This window comes from Dipodomys merriami, unplaced genomic scaffold (assembly GCF_024711535.1).
Source record: "Dipodomys merriami isolate MVZ:Mamm:240054 unplaced genomic scaffold, mDipMer1.0.p SCAF_1165, whole genome shotgun sequence".
Lineage (NCBI taxonomy): Eukaryota > Metazoa > Chordata > Mammalia > Rodentia > Heteromyidae > Dipodomys > Dipodomys merriami.
In genome coordinates, this window is record NW_027202455.1 from 170,055 (window position 1) to 184,938 (window position 14,884).

The window sequence follows — 14,884 nt, forward strand, 5'->3', positions numbered from 1 at the left end:
GTCAGCATAGTTATATCTGTAATCATACCCAATAAAATACAAAATACATCGCTGACTATGCCACACAATAAAATAACTACACTGAACCCATGATGCATGCCACACATGTATGTAAATAGAGATCATCTGTGTAAATTATGAATTTATATCAATAATGACCCCCAGCAGGGCTCAATCTCAGATCCCAGGAACAACCTAACCCCCTAGTGGCTCACGGGCAGGTGTACTCACCATGACCCATTCACCATTTGGGCCTGTTAGATATTGAGTTAAAATCCCAGCACTGCCAAAAGATGAATACTGATGTCCGAATCCAATCAATCCTCCACTTTTTCTGTTCTATAAAAGTCCTGGGACTCAGCTAGGATGGAGCATGCTATATAGGCAATTCAACCACCATGGGAACAGGTTGACATCCATGTCAGCACAGTTGTAGCTGTCAGCATACTCAGTAAAATACACAATACCTCCATGAATTAGACACAAGTTAAGGAGAAGTACACCGAATGCAAGATGCTGTCCACACATGTATATCAATAGAGATCCCATGTATAAATTATGAATTTATGACTATCCTGGCCCTCCCTGGTGCTTAATGTCAGGTTCTGGGAATGGTCTAGCTCCTCAGTTGCTCACAGGCCAGTGTCCTCACCTTGAGCCTTACACCAATTTGGCCTGTTAGGATCTGAGTTCAAATCACAACACTGTCAAAACATCAATCCTGATGTGAGCAGTACATCAGTCCACCTGTTTTCCTGTCCTGTGAAAATCCTGGGTCTCATCTAGGATGGACAAGGCATAGGAAACTCTATAGACATGGGAATAGGTTGTCATCCATGTTAGCAAAGTTAAATCTGTTATCATACTCAATGAAATGCAAATGCTTTCCTGACTAAGATAGAATAAAATGAATAACTACACAGAAATCATGATGCATTCCACACATGTATGTAAATAGAGATCCTATGTGTAAAGTAAGTGGGCATATGATTTTTGCCAGTGTTGGGGCTTCAAATTCTGGCACTGGGAGCAGGCCTGACCTTGTAGTCTTCAAGGATGGTGAGCTGCCCCCTCCTTCACAGCGCAACAGAGTTACTCAGACCTGAATTCAAAACCCAGCTCTGGCAGTAAAATGGCGCAAATTCTGAGCGAGTGTGCTTCATTCATAATTTTTTAATTTTTAATTTTTTTCCATACCCAGGGCTTGAACTCAAGTTGTGGCAATTCTGTCTCAGCTCTGATCATCCTAGGATGCAGCCTCTGGACCCACAGCCCATCCTTGGATCCTAGGACCCCAGGGCTTGCAGGAAAAAAACAAACAAACAAACAAAATGGACATGAGAAGAAAAAAGTGGCAGGAAGTTCCACCTGATGCTTTTTTGTTTATTTTCCTTTGCATGGTGACCTTGCTGTGTCTGAACCTGATGGCTTGCAGATTGAAGGTGACTTGGCATGGATGAAGGCCTGCTGGATATCAGAGGAGCCCCAGGCTGACCAGGCAACAGACACCCCAATTTCAAATCCTGGACAGCCCCTCTACATTGAGGGAATGGCGGGAGATCCTGAAATACTTGTTTCCGGACCTAGGAAGAGTCATGGAATGTGGTTGAATGAGTAGTTCCTGCAGGATGCAAGCAGGAAATGGTAGGCAAGACTCATGGGGTATCGATTATTGTTCATGAAGAGTTGATGAAGCATGAACATAATCATCACAGTCATGAAATAGAGGCATAGTGGAAGATCTAACCATTGGTAGTCACAGGGTAGATTGGATTTCATCACAGTTCGCCATCTTTCCTACACTGTACAAATATGTACTTATTTGCATAATATCTTGAGCTTATAAATGGATGACTATTGTGCTCCCCAGGACCTCTGCCCTGGGGCTCGATCTCAAGTCCTAAGACTGGCCTAGCTCCTTAGTGGCTCACAAGCTGGTGTGCTTACGTGGACCCAATCACCTATTGGGCCTACTAGGCCCTAATTTCTGATCCTAGCAGTGCCAAAAGATTCATCCTAATGTGACAAGACAGTGTTTACACCTATTTATTTTTCTTGTGGGAGTCCTTGGTCTCAGCTAGGATGGAGAATGCATGGGCCACCCTATAGCCATAGGAATAGGTTGTCATCCATGTCAGCCCAGTTATACCTGTCATCATATACTCAAGAACATACTAAATACATCCATGCATAGCACACAAAATAGAGAGGATAACTACACTCATTGCAGGAGGCAGTCCACACATGGATGTGAATAGACATCCCATGTTTCAATGATGCATTGACGATTATTGTGGCCTCCCTAGGGCTAGATCTCAGTTCCTGGGAAAGGCCCAGCTTCTTAGTTGTTCACAGGCTGGTGTGCTCACATGGACCCATTGGGCAGTTGGGCCTCCTAGACCCCAAGTTCGAATCCCAGCACTGCCAAAAATTCACCCTGATGTGAGAAAACAGTCATTGCACCTGTTCTTCTGTGCTGTGCAAGTTCTGGGTCTCAGCTAGGATGGAGAATGCATAGGCAACTCTATACTCATGGGAATAGGTTGTCATCCAGGTCACCACAGTTGTATCTGTCATCCTATACTCAGTAAAATACAGAATACGTCGTGAATAAGACACCATGTAAAAACAATGACTACACCGAACCCAAGATGCTGCCCACCCATGTATGGAAATAGAGATCCTCTGTTTTAATTATGAATTGATGACTATTAAGGCCCCCACTGGGGCTCAATCTCAGGTCCCAGGAAGGGCATATCAACTTAGTGGCTCACAGGCTGGTGTGCTCATCTTGACCCATCCACCACTTGGGCCTGCTAGGCCTTGAGTTCAAATCCCAACCCTACCAAAAGATTCATCCTGATGTGAGAAGCCCATCGTTGCCTGTTTTCCTGTGCTGTGAAAGTCCTGGGTCTCAGCTAGGATGGAGAATGCTATATAGGCAACTCTCTACTCATGGGAATCAGTTGGCATCCAGGGCAGCACAGATATCCCTGTTACCAGACTCAATAAAATACACAATACATCCATGAATAAGACTCAAAATAAAAAAAAAATCTACAATGAATGCAAGATGCATACCACCCCAGTATGGAAGTAGAGATATGTTTGAAAGAGTTGGGCTTGCTATTTTGTCCAGTTCTGGGGCTTCAAATCAGGCCTTGGACCAGGTCTGACATTCTAGTCTTCAAGGATGGTGAGCTTCCCCTTCCCCCACATTGCAATGGGGTTACCCAGATTTGAGTTCAAATCCCAGCACTGACAAAAGTTTCATCCTGTTGTCAGAAGCCAGTCGTTGCATCTGTTTTCCTCTCATGTGGAAGTCCTGGGTCTCAGCTAGGATGGAGAATGAATGTATAGGCCACTCTATAACCATGAGAACAGGTTGCCATCCATGTCAGCACATTATATCTGTCACCATACTCAGTAAAATACACAATACCTCCATGAATTTGACACAAGTTAAGGAGAAGTACACCGAACGCAAGATGCTGTCTACACAAATATGTCAATACAGATCCTGTTTCAATTAGGAATTTATGCCTATCCTGGCCCTCCCTAGGGCTCGATGTCAGGTCCTGGGAACGGCCTAGCTCCTCAGTTGCTCACAGACCAGTGTCCTTCCCTTAACATTTTCACCAATTGGGCCTGCTAGGCTTTGAGTTCAAATCCCAACTCTGCCAAAACATGAATGCTTCTTTCAGAAGCCCATTGTTGCACCTGTTTTCCTGTGCTGTGAAGTCCTGGGTCTCAGGTAGGACACAGTATGCTATATAGGCAACTCTATACTCATTGGAATAGATTGCCATCCATGTCAGCACAGTTATATCTGTCATCATATGCAATAAAATACAAAATGCATCCCTGATTAAGACACAAAATAGAAAGAATAACTACACTGAATGCATGATGCATTCCACACATGTAAGTAAATAGAGATCATCTGTGTAAATTATGAATTTATATCAATAATGGCCCCACCAGGGCTCGATCTCAGGTCCCAGGACAGAACTAACACTCTATTGGCTCACAGGCTGGTATACTCACCATGACCCATTCACCACTTGGGTTTGTTAAGCCTTGAGTTCAAATCCCAGTACTGTTAAAAGATGAATACTGATGTGAGAAGCCAAGTGATCCTCCTCTTTTCCTGTGCTGTGAAAGTCCTGCTTCTCAGCTAGGAATGGAGCATGCTATATAGGCAACTCTATAACCATGGGAACAGGTTGTCATCCAAGACAGCACAGTTATACCTGTCACCATACTCAGTAAAATACACAATACCTCCATGAATTAGACACAAGTTAAGGAGAAGTGCACCAAATGCAAGATGCTGTCCACACATGTATATCAATAGAGGTCCTATGTTTAAATTATGAATTTATGCCTATACTGGCCCTCCCTGGTGCTCAATGTCAGGTTCTGGGAATAGTCTAGCTCCTCAGTTGCTCACAGGCCAGTGTCCTCACCTTGACCCTTTCGCCAATTGGGCCTGCTAGGTTCTGAGTTCAAATTACAACACTGCCAAAACATGAATCCTGATGTGAGCAGTATAACAGTTCACTTGCTTTCCTGTCCTGTGAAAGTCCTGGGTCTCATCTAGGATGGACAAGGCACAGGCAACTCTATAGACATGGGAATAGGTTGTCATGCATGTCAGCACCTTTATATCTGTCATCATACTCAATAAAATACAAAATGCATCTCTGACTAAGACACACAATAAAATAAATAACTACACTGAAAGCATGACACATTCCACACATGTATGTAAATAGAGATCCTATGTGTAAAATAGGTGGGCATATGATTTTTGCCAGAGTTGGGGCTTCAATTCAGGCACTGGGAGCAGGCCTGAACTTGTAGTCTTCAAGGATGGTGATCTTCCCCTTCCCCCACAGTGCAACAGAGTTACCCAGACTTGAGTTCAAACCCGAGCTCTGGCAGTAAAATGGGGCGAATTCGGAGCTAGGGTGCTTCCTTCATAATATTTTTTAACAGACTCAGAGCTTGAACTCAAGTCGTGGCAACTCTACTTCAGTTCCAATCATCCTAGGCTGTAGCCTCTGGATCTACAACCCATCATCAGATTCTAGGACCCCAGAGCTTGCAGGAAAAAAAAAAAAGCTGCTAGGGGAAAAAAAAGTGGCAGGAAGTTCCACCTGGCCCTTTTATGTTCATTTTCCTTTGCATGGTGACCATGCTGGGTCCGAACTCAGCGGCCTGCAGAGTGAAGTTGACCTGGAGTGACTGAAGGTCTGCTGGCTCTCGGGGAAGCCTAAGGGCAACGGGGTATCGGAGACCTCAAGGTCGAATCCAGGTCATTCCCCCTCCATTGAGGGAATGGCGGAAGATCCTGATATACTCGTTTCTGGCACTTGGAAGGGTCGTTGAATTCTCATCTTTGAATGAGTACTTTCTGCAGGATGAACTTAGGAAATTGCCACGGACCAGCTCTGTCGGACAACTGAGGACACCAAGTGGAGATAACTGGAATAGGTGGGGAGATGGCAGACAACTCACACACAAGAGGAGTGAGTGCTGAGTGGGATTTATTGCAGAGGATAACAAGCTTTTATAGCAAAAGTCTCCATGAGAAAGGGCAAAAGGTTACACAATCTTGTTGTAAGGCTTCATTCTTGGGTGATCGGTCACCAGCTGGTCACCTGATCTTGTTTTTTGGATGACGAACTATGACGATAGGCACTTGTTTTTGGCTTTACCTCTATTTTTAAGAAATACAATTGGTTTCAATGTTTATCACCTATTAACCATTAACCAGAGCATATGGGCAAGGGCTGAACAGAAAGGCATGAACTCTAGTACTTCATAGTTACTTTTGTTTAGTTTTGTACTTTATATGATTCAAATCTTTTTTAAGCAATTTTGCTTCTTTGCCATTCTTTAGAGGGTCCCCAATTTGTGGCCCAAATCATGATATTTAGTATACTTAGTTAAATCTGGCCATATATCAAATTTAAGCTCACAGTGTCTTTTCTGTAACCCGTTCACATAATCGTTTACTCTTCTCCATAGAGGCCTTAACTGGCTCATAAGATCTTTCTTATTCCTTCTTTGATAGTAAGTACCAAAGAGGCCTAGATCTAGCAAGTCTCTGAGTAAATGGAAGAGAGTAATAGGAAGTTCTTTCTCCTAAGTAGTTCTCCCAATGATTTCCATCCTTATCATACACAACTGTAAAAGGCTATGGATCTGGGGGAAGTCTCTGGGGTCCTCTAAATAATGGAGGATCCCATCATTTTCCTTTGATAAGCCATTGCCACCTTCCATCTACCGACTTTTTAGGAATCTTATTTAGTTTTTGGTCCACATATCCCTCTACATCTTTCTTATCCACAGGATATCTATATGAGTCTATTGTATATGCTTCAGGATTAAAGGGACGTCTCCAATAGCCATACACTCTTTCTGCTCTAGCCGTGCCTACAGCTTCTTGTAAATTTCTTACAATTCCTTCTGCTGAAGTGACATCATGAAACCCCCAATACTTTTATATTTACTTATGACTTGTCTACTAGCCTCCATAAGAGGGGCTTTCAGGGTAGCACTTAACTCTGGTGAGTTAGTCATATCCTCAGGACACTCATCGGATGTTGGAGTCGTCAACAAAAGAGCCTTGAATAAGGGAACGTAGAACATGAGTAAGTAGAACAAGCAGCAAGAACAGTAAAAGATTAATAGGCGCTCCTATACAGTGAGGAAAAGGAAAACAGGAACACATCTTTCCCAGGGGCTTGGCAGCCTTTCTAGGAGGTAGGCCTCTTTAAAGCCCCATTCTCAGATCTAAAAGCAGGTTTGCCATGCTAAGCAGACTCCACCGGAGTAGGCGTGGCAGGAAATGATAGGCAAGATTCATTGTGTATCGATTATTTTCAATGAAGAGTTGATAAAGCTTGACCATAATCATCACAGTCATGAAATGGAGGCATCTGGAAAGATCCAAGAATCGGTAGTCATGGAGTATATTGGATTCCATCACAGGTCACCATCTCTCCTACTGTATACAAATATGCTGACTACCTTCAGCTTATGAATGGATGAGTATTGTGCTTTCCCTCTCCCACTCCTGGGGCTCGATCTCAGGTCCTGGGAAGAGCTTAGTTCCTTATTAGCTCTCAGCATGGTGTCCTCACCTTGACCCTTTCTCCTATTGGGTTTGCTAAGCTCTAAGTTCCAACCCCAACACTTCCAAAAGAGGAATGCAGATGTGAGAATCCAATATGTCCACTTGTTTTCCTGCCCTGTGAAAATTCTGGGTCTCAGCTAGGATGGAGAAGGCTTAAGCAATGCTATAGACATGGGAATTAGTTCTCATCCCTGCCAGCACAGTTATAACTGTCATAATAATCAATAAAATACAAAATGCATCCCTTACTAAGACATAAATAAAAAGAATAACTACATTGAATGCATGATGCATTACACACATGTATGTAAATAGAGATCCTATGTTTGAATTAGGTGGGCATATGATTTTTGCCAGTGTGGGAGTTTCAATTCAGGCCCTGGAAGCAGACCTGACCTTGTAGTCTTCAAGGAGGGTGAGCTTCCCCTTCACCCACCGTGCTATAGTGTTATCCAGGTCTGAGTTGGAATCCCAGCTGTGGCAGAGAAAATGATGTGAATTCTGAGCTCGGATGTTTATTATTTTTTATTTTATTTTATTTTTTTGCCACCCAAGCGATTTGAACTCAGTTCATGGCAACTCTGCCTCAGCTTCGATCACTTTAGGCTGGTGGGCTGCCATGGGCGCATAGCCGACCCTGTGATCCTAGGCCCTGAAGCCTTGCAGGAGAAAATAAAAACACTCACTGAAAAATAGCCGCAGAATGGATTTTTTTGCATTTTATTCCTTTGCATGGTGACCAATCTGGGCCTGAATGACAAGGCTACAAGTTTACTTCACTTTGCATTGGACAAGGCTAGCGGGCTATTGCGGAAGCCACAGGCCCATATGTTAGCGAAGGCCCTGATATTGAATCCTGGTCCTGACACCTACCAGTGGGGAGACTTCCCAAGAGACTTGTTCCTATGCACGGGAATAACGATGGAATATTTGGAAACTCATGATTGAATAAGTTTCTGCGGGCATCGTCTAATCTAAAATGGGACTCAATGATCCTAGGATGCTGATTGATCTTAATGAATGGGTAATTAAGCATGAAAACAATACTATTCCTTCAATGGCAGCATAATAAATACCTAAGAGTTGGTAGGAATGTAGTTGATGTCATTGAATCTTAAGTAGATGTCTCTGGAATTCTATACAAATATATATTTGTTGGTATACTGCCACCTGCCTATCCATGTATGGCTATTTTGTCCACCCCTGTGGCTCAATCTCAGGGTCTGGGAACTGCCTGGCAGCTTCCTTGGCTAGAGGATGCTGTGTTGAATTGGGTCTGCTAGGTCCTGAGTTCAGATCCCAGCACTGCAAACAACTGGATTGTGGAATAATAAGCCAAGTGTGACACCTGTTTTCCTTTTCTCTGAGAGTCCTGGGTGTCAGACATGATGGAGAACACATCTACAAATTGAGATACTATGTGATGGGATGTCATCAGTATAATAAATGGAATGCATATCTTCACAGTCAATAAACGGTAAATAGTTGAATAAAACAAAAATACAATCAATAACTACAACAAACAGGATATGGACTGAACATCTATAGGTAGATACAAATTCTATCTTTATAATGAATATAAATAGTATGTTTTCCAGGGCTGGGGCTTGAATTCAGGCCTAGGGACCAGGCCCGACTTTCTTGTCTTCAAGCATGGTGAACTTCCACAGTGCTACAGAGTTACTCAGACCCTGAGTTCAAATCCAAAGCCTGGTAGAAAAAAACAGCGTGAATTGCAAGCCAGGGAGCTATTTTTTATTTATTTATTTATTTTGAGAAACAAGGTCTTAAACTCAGGTCATGGCAACTCTGCCTCAGCTTCCATCATCCTACGCTGGGGTGCAGCCACTGGAGCCACAGCAGATACTAGGATCCTAGATCTCCAAACCTTGCAAGTGGGAAAAATATGCACAGAGTAAAAGTGACAGAGGCGGGCGCCGGTGGTTCACAACTGTAATCCAAGCTACACAAGAGGCTGAGATCTGAGGATCGCAGTTCAAAGCCAGCCCTGGCGGGAAAGTCCGTGAGAATCTTATCTCCAGTAAACCACTAGAAACACGGAAGTAGTGCTATGACTCAAGCGGTAGAGTGCTCGCCTTGAGTTGAAGAGCACAGGGACAATACCCATGCCCAGAATTCAAACCCTATGACCGACCAAAAAAAAAAATGTTGCATGATTGCATTTTTACATTTTCTTCCTTTGCACCATGACCATCTGGGTCTGAATGACAGAGATCCAAAGGGTACTTCATCTTGCATTGCTGAAGGCTGGCGGGCTATTGGGGAAGCCATAGTCCTGCAAAGGAACATAGGTCTAGAGTTCGAATCCCAGTCATGCCACTTCCAGATAGTGGAAGATCCTAAGAGACTCATTCCCATCCATCGGAATAAGGATGGAATGTTATGAATGTACAGTTGAATGAGCTAATCGTGAATACTACTCGTATAAAATTAGACATCATAATTTCAGTAGACTGATTTTATTTAATATGAAACATTAAAAGAATACTATTTCTTACAGGGATACAATAATTTCAGGACCTTGATTTACTTAATAGTTTATTAAGGATTAAAACAATAACATTAATTACATGGAGGCATAATAAATACCCAAGAATTGGTAGAAATGTAGTCTATATAACTGAATAATGTATCAACATCTCTGGCACTCTGTAAAGATATATATTTATTAGCATAATACCATCTACATGTCAATCTGTTCTTATTTTGTCAACCCTTGGGGCTCGATCTCAGATGCTGGGAATTGCCTGTAAGCTCAATTTGTCCCGGATGGCGTGCTGACACTCACCCATTCATAAATTTGGCCTTGTAGGCTTTGAGTTCAGACACCAGCACTCCCAAACAATGAATCATGGAGTAAGAAGCTGATGGTGACATGTTTTCTTTTTCTGTGATAGTCCTGGGTGTCAGGTATGAAGTGGAATACATATGTAGACCTATATCCTATGTAATCAATGTAATCAATGTTCTATGTGCCATAATACTCAATAAAATAAATGGCCAATACATGAATAAAACAAAAAATAAAATGAAAAACTACACTGAACGCAATAAAGAGTCAACATATGTATGTAAATATAAATAATGTATATAAAATATACATGAAAAAGATGTTTTCTAGTGCTGGGGATTGATTTCAGGCCTAAGGAACAGACTTGAATTTCTTGACTTCTCAGAGGTGAGCTTCTCCTTCCCACACAGTGCAACAGAGTTACCCAGACCATGAATTCCAATCCCAGTCCTGGCAGAAAAAAATGGCACCTTCATTCTATGTGACACCCAATTCTTAGATATTTCATTATGCCTCCATTTAATGTATATGATTGTTTAAATGCTTCATGAAGTGTTACTTAAAATCGATCAGAGTCCTAGGATATAATTGTGTATAATTTTATCCTAGAATCGTTCAAGAACTGCCCATTCATTCATGACATATATCACATTCCATTGGTATTCATATGGATAGGAATGAGTTTCTTAGGATCTCCTGTCATTTGGAGGTGGCAGGAACAGGATTCAAACTGTGGGCTCCAGCTTCCACCATTCAATCTGCAGGATAGGGAACTCACAGGTCTGTCCAAGAACATCAGCAATGATTAGGCAGGCACCAATGGCTCTCAGCAGTCCTCCTTAATACTTACAAGTCTGTGATAGGAGGATGATGGTCAAAGTCACCCTAGGCAGGAAAGTCCTTGAGACCCCTGTCCAACATCAGTGCCAACAAAGCCAGAAGTAGAGCCGTGTGGCTCCAGAGGTTGAGGGCTAGCCTTGAGCAAAAGCAGCTCACAGACTGTGCCCAGATCCTGAGTTTAAGGTCCAGGACTGGCAACAAACAGACATACAGAACAATCTGTGCAGCCATCCAGCTAAAGCAGGTCACCTTCTTGTCCCCATCTGGATTAGACAGACTTTCCTGGGAAAGCGGCTGCTCTCATCTTGACTCCGCCCATTTTGCCTGCATCACAGTATTCTGGTCACACCCCCATTCTTTTTTTTTTATTTTTATCTTATTTTATTTTATTTTTTTGTGGACACACTGTACAGAGGGGTTACAATTACATGGGCAGGATAATGCATACATTTCTTATCAAGCATTGCAGCCTCCTCCTTTGTTTACCCTTCACATCCCTTCCCAGCCTCCCCCCAACCCCTCCACCTAATCACCCCGCCTTCCCCCCCATCCCACCCCACCCCCTGCACCAACGTTGTAAAGCTCGTTTTCGACATGACAACTTGTACTTCTCATTGTTGCAACAGGTCCACCTGTATCCTTAAACGACTTGCTTTTCCCCATCTCCTCTACAAGTTATACTGACATCAAATATAGTGAAAGCAGGGGTTATACTGTGGGGGAGGGACATACAAAGCAACAAAGAGATAATCTTATAAATGAGTTAGAAACAAATGCATGAAAGAAAAAAATTAAAATACATATCTAAGGGTTCATTTTCCTAACTTCACTTTATCTGACCTTTTCCGCTTGACTCATACATATACTAGATATTGCAAATATAAGGGAAACCATGGGTCCTACGTTTCTTTGGGCCTGGCTTACTTCACTTAATATAATTTTTTCCAAGTCTTTCCATTTCCGAACAAATGGGGCAATGTCATTCTTTCTGATGGAGACATAGAATTCCATTGTGTATCTATACCACATTTTCTTGATCCATTCATCTACTGAGGGGCATCTGGGCTGGTTCCATATCTTAGCTTTGGTAAATAATGCTGCAATAAACATAGTTGTGTTGGTAGCTTTAGTGTGTTCTTGTTTGTAAACATTTGACACCCCCATTCTTTCATGGTTCTTTCTGACCAATGGGATACAAGAATGGCGGCCACACCCACATTCCATGCTGCCCAGGATTCCCTCTGTTGGTTGACACCATTACTAGCAGTTGAGGAAGGTAGAGGTGGCTAAGTGGTGAGCAAGAGACTCCAGGCGACCTTGGAGTAGAGTACGAAATTGACATCCTAATCAGTGAGTGGGAGAATAGAGGATTTCCCAGAGCCTGGGAACATGTCCAGCCCATCTTTCCCATCCCAGCGCTCAGATGTCTGAAGCAGTAAAACTCCATGAGAAAGCTGTGGGCCTGAAACTGCCGCCAGAACACCGGTAGAAGAATCCTCCTGACAGACCTGCCACATTCAAGAAAACAAAGAACATGAAAAAGGGAAGGATCCACAAGACAAACACCACCAGGGAGAGTGATTCAATGGAGGGTCCGGCCAAAGGTGATGCCCACCACGGGCCTCCCGTGCATTTGGACACAGTCACAACCACGAGGTTCCAGAGTGTCAATGGTCCTGATACCACCAAGGATCTGTAGAGGTGCTACCGACACGTGGTGCCCACCCTGGACCCCAGCAAAAGAAGAAACCAGGCACTCTATGCCAAGATCCAACCACTGAAGCAGGAAAAGACTGACCTGCAGGATCAACGGGAGAAAGAGAGGGAGAAGATAGCCTAGGTGCAGGTAGCACCTAAAATGGAGCTAGAGAGCCACAAGGCACCCATACAGAGGTTGGTTTCGGCAGAGAGCAATTTACAATGTGCACTCGCTTGCATGCAGCAGGCGGCTGATGACACAGAAAGGGAGCATGAAGCTCTCACCAGCTGCCTACAGGCCACAGAGCAGTGCGTGGCAGAGCTGGAGATGTCGGCTTCTGTGGTCACTGATCACAGAATGAGACTGAAATGTTCTTTGAACAGCTGCATGATGTGACCCTTCTGCTCAAGTAAAATGCCAGAAGCTTCGATGACCTGGAGCAAGTGAACTCAAAGTTACAGGAGAAGCTGGAAGTGCTCTGGACAACAGGAAGAAAGGAATCTGCAAGGTCCAACAAGCACTGGTGGGGCATGAGTTACTGAAGAGACTACTGGACAACGTGAGCTGACTGGTGAGCACATCCAATCTCGAGAAAGACACCTTCACAGAAGACCTGAGCATTGAGAGGTCCACGTGGAAGGAGGAGGCCCAGCAGCTGACCCAGCGGGTGAACCAACTGACTAAGGAGAGGGAGCGAGGGGCGAGGCAGGTGTTTGGCCTAGAGAACAGGCTGGAGGAACCATGGCCCAGCTCAGGCCAAGTGGCAATTGCAGGCCCAGGCCTACTGCACGCAGATGGAGTTGAAAAACCTGGAGGAATAACTTCACATCCCGGACCAGGAAAACCAGAGTCTCCATCTCCAGAATGTGGAGCAGCAGGAGCAATTGTGGAGACTGGAGGAGAAGGCCAAGGATTGGCAGGAGATCCCTGAGACACCATGATGTGCATATGTGTGTGATGGACAGCTGGAGGAACAGCTGGTCCTGCTGTGGGACACTCTCCAGAGGGTGAGCGGTGAGAAGGAGGAGCTCACCAGCATCCTGGACACAGAGCAGCAGGTGAAGAAACACTAGTGGGAACATCTGGTCCACACAGAGGAGAAGATAGAGGAATGGAAAGAAGTGGCTGAGAAAGAAAGAAAGCCAAGAATCGCAGGACCAGCAGGTGCAGTCCCTGGCCCAGCTGCAGGAGCTCAGAGCCACCTGTGAGTGTCACATCACCTCCAATTAGCGGCTGAGCACCGAGAAGGAGGCCCTGCAGCAGCACCTAGAGAGGCAGACCCAACTCTTGGAGCAGCTGAAGCAAGTGCATGGCCTGACCAACTGGGGAGACCAGGTGGTGTCCCCAAAGTGGCAGGACACTCTCAAGTGCCTGAAAGCAATCAGACCACAGGAAGAGCGGCTGCAGGTCCAGCTGAGTTTCCTGGCTTTCCCTGGGGAAGGTGAAGTTGAAAATCCTGGAGAAGCACAAGGTTAGGAGTCAACTCCCCCACCCCCCACATGACCATTGCAGAGGATGGAGACATTCCCCAAACTGAGAGGGATGTGGATTTGTGAGGACTCTTAGTGGCTGAAATCCACAGGGGGAAACTCCTGCAGCAGGAGTGGCAGGCCCACTGTGGGCAACTGGTTCACCTGGCAGCTCAGTGCCAGAGAAAGCTTGAGCCACAGGCCCTCCATCCCGTGAGCTGGCACCACAGCCTGTGTGGGGATGGGAAGTGGGACACATGGGTGTCCGAGAAGAAAATCTACTTTGTCCATGACCTGCCTGATAAGATGGACTTCCATAGTCCAGCGGGTGATCTTCAACATAGATGCAGCCAGCTGTTGGCACACATCACACTGTTGAGGAGTCCCTCATGGCATGTAAAGAGCAGATGTTCATTCTGGCTGAACTGTGACAGAAGAAACGTGAGCGTGTGTACCAGCTGTCCTAGGAAAAGATGGAGAAGAGGAGAGAGCTGTGGGAGCCACTGTCACTCCTCACAGGGGAAGACATGGACAACGGGCTCCAGATGCCAGCACAGGCTGCGCCTTCTGTCACTGCCACCTCTTTGAATGCCTCCAGGCTCCAGGGCGGGCAAAATGAGGGAGGAGCAGAAAGGTTTTGAAGAATTGCCACTTCAACACAGTGTGGAAACTGCCAGAGGAGAGATCGAGGTTCACAACCCCATAGAGGACTCCCCCACAAAGCACATCCTGCTGCAGCTACCCCACATCCAGATCCACCCACAGCTCATGGGCTCAGGTGAGGAGTGCTCCCTCCCTTTCTTCTTTAGACTGATGCAAATGATGACTATGTGACATAATGACTCTCCAAAGCCTCAGCAGCAACCATAAGTAGGTGGCCAGTGGCCTTTCTCTCAGGCCTCCATCTTCTGGGTCTT

General features: G+C 44.7%; 1 pseudogene; it reads left to right on the top strand.

The window, feature by feature from the left end:
* Positions 1-14,884, top strand: part of LOC138822895 (tubulin beta-2A chain-like) — a 51,180-nt pseudogene that overhangs the window by 1,518 nt on the left and 34,778 nt on the right.